The 6,762-nt window shown below is 33.8% G+C and overlaps 1 pseudogene; it reads left to right on the top strand.

Moving 5' to 3' along the window:
- Positions 1-207: 207 nt before the first annotated feature.
- On the top strand, positions 208-2,985 carry LOC148501858 (protein kinase C delta type-like; annotated as a pseudogene).
- The last annotated feature ends 3,777 nt before the right edge of the window (positions 2,986-6,762 follow it).

Genomic DNA, 6,762 nt, shown 5'->3' with positions numbered 1-6,762 from the left:
GAGTACATGCACAGAGACCAGACAACCACTGAATATGCAGGAACGCCTGGCTACATTGCTCCTGAGGTGAGGGGCCGCTGTTACTGACTACACACACATTGTAGAGAAGCTCCCCAATATGGGGCTCTATTGGTTGTGGCCCCCTCACAATGTACATTGTCACGGGATCATGCTAAGATCGCAGACTTCGGCACTGCATTGTAGAACATGCATGGAGACCAGACAGCCACTGAATATGCAGGAACACCTGGCTACATTGCTCCTGAGGTGAGGGGCACAGGATCTTCCCGCTGTTTCTAACTACACACAAATTGTAGAGAAGCCTGGATACAGGCAAAATGGCAATGAGGTAAAAAATCAAATTGGAAAAAGTGATTGCTGAATGACATGGTAACCAGCATCTCTCTTCTGGTACTGTAGATATGTGCTGGTGAGGAGTACAGTGCTGGTGTAGACTGGTTTTCATTCAGCGTTATCCTGACCCAAATCATTATCGGAAATGCTACCTACCATCATAGGCTATTCACCAGGCGCTGTTGTCAAATACATGAAGTTAAGATATTAAGCTAAGAAATTATTATTTATGATTGATGTAACTTTAATAGCTATAGGCATCTTTATATGAGATTATATAGCACAGGAGGAAAATAATAGACTATCCCTGTGCTATAGAGGATCAATCAGTCCAGCCCTCAGCAATAAAGGACCCCCATAGAGCTTTACTGACAATTAGAGTAGCTGGTCTATACGCACTCCCAATCTCTGCTATAACAGCTGCTGTTACTGTCTATGTAACACTCTCTATTGACAGCACCCACCATAAGCACAGGGGCTCCTATCATACAGCATTAGACATGAGCAATTATTATACTTTCCTATAACACTGCTGACAGATCTGCTATAGCACTTTAGTTGTCTGTGTTACAATGCTTATTTATAAGGCTGATTTTCTGTGGCCTCATCTTGTTGCACAAGAAAATCGATTGTAGCCGCAATTTTATAATTAAATATAAGATACTCAGCTGCCAGCATACTGACCGGGAATGGTAATACTTAACTTACTGCTTCCCAAGATAGTCGCGGTAGATATGCATATCCGTGGCTATACAGCCAGTTAGCGCATGTACAGAGGTACTGAAAATGCAAGCATGGTCACTAATAATAATAATTAGAAAAGAAATAGTTTAAAAAAAAAAATCTAAAATATATAAAAATATATATATATTTCAATATTTTTTGTAATCAAGTGATTTATATTTATTTTTTTAAACAATGTACATATAAACAGAACAAAAAAAAATGTAATCGCAGTAAAACAGCACAAAAAACAATATATTGTAATACTATTAACGATATTGCTTAGAGCAGAAGGATTGTGATGATACTGGTAAGGTATAAGGTGAATCATTTCTCTGGCGGGGGCTACTGCTGCCAACAGGACTGCTATCATCTATGGTGACCCTTTTATACATAGGGAGAAGCCCAATCACCATAGATGATGAGTATTGTGCAGTGAGACATTGGGGACAAGATAAATTATTATAGAACAGTTTCTTATACAGCCCTTCACCAATACACATATTTCTAGTGATCACGTGTGTGGCCTTGAAGAATACTGGCAGTGCCCGTTTGGCCCAGCACACCGTGACGTTGTCTATATGTATATGTAAAGATTATGTAATAACATTTATATAATTAATACTCTCATTCCAAATCTCTAATCAATCGTCTACTTTATATTGCAAAAATACCAGATCATCCAGTCAACATTAGTATGAATGTGAGAAGGAATGGCTTGGTGGTTAGATGTTCTTAGACGTTCTTGGTAATGATAATGTCAGACATACAACAGACCCCAGATACAATCTCAGCATCTCCTGCAGCCATCAACAAATAAAGTTATATCCTGTGCACCTGGCAGCAGAATTGTTTGTATAATGATTGTATTGAGCAGCTCTGCTACATGAATTAAAGTAACTAAACCAAATACAATTGACTCTTTCAGCTCCTTCTTCAAGATCCAGCCAGACGCCTCGGAGTAAATGAGAACATCCGCCAGCATCCATTCTTTCAGCATATGGACTGGGTCTCTTTGGAACCCTTAAAATTGCACCCCCATACCTACCTGCGCCAGTAAGTACAACACAGAACTTCTATGGGCTCCTGGGCAGCCTGTAACTAAATGCTGCTCAGCTGATGATGCATAAGTGTAAGACACAGAAGCCTACTTATTATTTGGGGTCAAATCTCCAAAAACAGCTGTTCCCTCTGTCTTCAGTCCCTCTGGTGTCAGTAGCATAAGCATTCCTCAGAGCTTACTATGGGGACTGCAAAAAAAGTCTATTTACCAACCCCTAATAAGCTTAACTTCTTGGAGCTTGGCCCCGTCAGCTAATGTCGCAATTAGATGGTGTTAACCACTGCAGTCTACAGGTTACAAATTTGCAAAACATTTAGCTGGAGAGGGATCTCTAGATCCCATCCCAGCATCCTATACATGCACATGAAATAGATAAGCAAGGTCTAAACCAGGCATTATGGCGATGATGTAAGCTATCAGTTTATTTGTTAGTCTATAATGGAAAGGGCTCTTATCGGAGTCACTGTATCAGCAGCAGAAATGTAATAAATATATCAGAACTTATAATATGGTCTGAGCGACAGTTGTCTACATCTGGGCAACATTTATGCATGATATAGACATTGTTGTAAGAGTCTGACATCCAAACCACTATACATAAACTCTTCCATAAATGCCTATCTCACTAATTCAAGTGGAAGATGCAATAATCACTAATAAACCCTTTTTTTTCCCTCCCGCTCTGTAGCCAACCACTACACATTCCAAACACATCGGCCTCGAAAGAATGGAGGCAATAGAGACCCAGAAACCACCAATACCAGCCAAAGACCAGGCAGCATTTACCGGTGTTCTCATATGTCAGCACCAACTGGAGATCCCGACCAGAGACTTGCGGCCAGTAGTAAGATCAGAGCGTGATGCCATCCTGAGCTCAGCAGCGCTGGTTACAGCAATGGAGGGCTCTGCATGTATGTACACAACATATTTATTGTTTTATTAACTTGATTTATTGAAGATTTCAACATTAAATGAGGGAAAGATAAAGAATGAAAAAAGTGAGATAGGGCTGCTCATAGCAGTAATATAAGGAACAATAATAGTAAGACCATAGCAGTAATATAAGGAACAATAATAGTAAGGTCATAGCCAGTAATATAATGAGCAATAATAGTAAGGCCATAGCAGTAATATAAGGAACAATAATAGTAAGGTCATAGCCAGTAATATAAGGAACAATAATAGTAAGGTCATAGCAGTAATATAAGGAACAATAATAGTAAGGTCATAGCCAGTAATATAATGAACAATAATAGTAAGGCCATAGCAGTAATATAAGGAACAAAAATAGTAAGGTCATAGCCAGTAATATAAGGAACAATAATAGTAAGGTCATAGCAGTAATATAAGGAACAAAAATAGTAAGGTCATTGCCAGTAATATAATGAACAATAATAGTAAGGCCATAGCAGTAATATAAGGAACAATAATAGTAAGGTCATAGCCAGTAATATAATGAACAATAATAGTAAGGCCATAGCAGTAATATAAGGAACAATAATAGTAAGGTCATAGCCAGTAATATAATGAACAATAATAGTAAGACCACAGCAGTAATATAAGGAACAATAATAGTAAGGTCATAGCCAGTAATATAATGAATAATAATAGTAAAGTTATAGCCAGTAATATAATGAACAATAATAGTAAGGTCATAGCCAGTAATATAAGGAACAATAATAGTAAGGTCATAGCCAGTAATATAAGGAACAATAATAGTAAAGTTATAGCCAGTAATATAATGAACAATAATAGTAAGGCCATAGCAGTAATATAAGGAACAAAAATAGTAAGGTCATAGCCAGTAATATAAGGAACAATAATAGTAAGGTCATAGCAGTAATATAAGGAACAAAAATAGTAAGGTCATTGCCAGTAATATAATGAACAATAATAGTAAGGCCATAGCAGTAATATAAGGAACAAAAATAGTAAGGTCATAGCCAGTAATATAATGAACAATAATAGTAAGGCCATAGCAGTAATATAAGGAACAATAATAGTAAGGTCATAGCCAGTAATATAATGAACAATAATAGTAAGACCACAGCAGTAATATAAGGAACAATAATAGTAAGGTCATAGCCAGTAATATAATTAATAATAATAGTAAAGTTATAGCCAGTAATATAATGAACAATAATAGTAAAGTTATAGCCAGTAATATAATGAACAATAATAGTAAAGTTATAGCCAGTAATATAATGAACAATAATAGTAAAGTTATAGCCAGTAATATAATGAAAAATAATAGTAAGGTCATAGCCAGTAATATAATGAATAATAATAGTAAGACCATAGTAGTAATATAAGGAACAATAATAGTAAGGTCATAGCCAGTAATATAAGGAACAATAATAGTAAGGTCATAGCAGTAATATAAGGAACAATAATAGTAAGGTCATAGCCAGTAATATAATGAACAATAATAGTAAGGCCATAGCAGTAATATAAGGAACAATAATAGTAAGGTCATAGCCAGTAATATAAGGAACAATAATAGTAAGGTCATAGCAGTAATATAAGGAACAATAATAGTAAGGTCATAGCCAGTAATATAATGAACAATAATAGTAAGGCCATAGCAGTAATATAAGGAACAAAAATAGTAAGGTCATAGCCAGTAATATAAGGAACAATAATAGTAAGGTCATAGCAGTAATATAAGGAACAAAAATAGTAAGGTCATTGCCAGTAATATAATGAACAATAATAGTAAGGCCATAGCAGTAATATAAGGAACAAAAATAGTAAGGTCATAGCCAGTAATATAATGAACAATAATAGTAAGGCCATAGCAGTAATATAAGGAACACTAATAGTAAGGTCATAGCCAGTAATATAATGAACAATAATAGTAAGACCACAGCAGTAATATAAGGAACAATAATAGTAAGGTCATAGCCAGTAATATAATGAATAATAATAGTAAAGTTATAGCCAGTAATATAATGAATAATAATAGTAAGGTCATAGCCAGTAATATAAGGAACAATACTAAGGTCATAGCCAGTAATATAAGGAACAATAATAGTAAAGTTATAGCCAGTAATATAATGAACAATAATAGTAAGGCCATAGCAGTAATATAAGGAACAAAAATAGTAAGGTCATAGCCAGTAATATAATGAACAATAATAGTAAGGCCATAGCAGTAATATAAGGAAAAATAATAGTAAGGTCATAGCCAGTAATATAATGAACAATAATAGTAAGACCACAGCAGTAATATAAGGAACAATAATAGTAAGGTCATAGCCAGTAATATAATGAATAATAATAGTAAAGTTATAGCCAGTAATATAATGAACAATAATAGTAAGGTCATAGCCAGTAATATAAGGAACAATAATAGCAAGGTCATAGCCAGTAATATAAGGAACAATAATAGTAAAGTTATAGCCAGTAATATAATGAACAATAATAGTAAGACCATAGCAGTAATATAATGAACAAAAATAGTAAGGTCATAGCCAGTAATATAAGGAACAATAATAGTAAGGTCATAGCCAGTAATATAATGAACAATAATAGTAAGGTCATAGCCAGTAATATAATGAACAATAATAGTAAGACCATAGCAGTAATATAAGGAACAATAATAGTAAGGTCATAGCCAGTAATATAATGAACAATAATAGTAAGGTCATAGCCAGTAATATAATGAACATTAATAGTAAGGTCATAGCCAGTAATATAATGAACAATAATAGTAAGGTCATAGCCAGTAATATAAGGAACAATAATAGTAAGGTCATAGCCAGTAATATAAGGAACAATAATAGTAAAGTTATAGCCAGTAATATAATGAACAATAATAGTAAAGTTATAGCCAGTAATATAATGAACAATAATAGTAAGGTCATAGCCAGTAATATAAGGAACAATAATAGTAAAGTTATAGCCAGTAATATAATGAAAAATAATAGTAAGGTCATAGCCAGTAATATAATGAATAATAATAGTAAGACCATAGTAGTAATATAAGGAACAATAATAGTAAGGTCATAGCCAGTAATATAAGGAACAATAATAGTAAGGTCATAGCCAGTAATATAAGGAACAATAATAGTAAGACCATAGCAGTAATATAATGAACAAAAATAGTAAGGTCATAGCCAGTAATATAAGGAACAATAATAGTAAGGTCATAGCCAGTAATATAATGAACAATAATAGTAAGGTCATAGCCAGTAATATAATGAACAATAATAGTAAGGTCATAGCAGTAATATAAGGAACAATAATAGTAAGGTCATAGCCAGTAATATAATGAACAATAATAGTAAGGCCATAGCAGTAATATAAGGAACAAAAATAGTAAGGTCATAGCCAGTAATATAAGGAACAATAATAGTAAGGTCATAGCAGTAATATAAGGAACAAAAATAGTAAGGTCATAGCCAGTAATATAATGAACAATAATAGTAAGGCCATAGCCAGTAATATAAGGAACAAAAATAGTAAGGTCATAGCCAGTAATATAATGAACAATAATAGTAAGACCACAGCAGTAATATAAGGAACAATAATAGTAAGGTCATACCCAGTAATATAATGAATAATAATAGTAAAGTTATAGCCAGTAATATAATGAACAATAATAGTAAGGTCATAGCCAG

Source organism: Taudactylus pleione, unplaced genomic scaffold (assembly GCF_031769625.1).
Source record: "Taudactylus pleione unplaced genomic scaffold, aTauple2 ptg000497l, whole genome shotgun sequence".
Taxonomy (NCBI): domain Eukaryota; kingdom Metazoa; phylum Chordata; class Amphibia; order Anura; family Myobatrachidae; genus Taudactylus; species Taudactylus pleione.
This window is presented reverse-complemented; position numbering and strand designations above follow the sequence as displayed.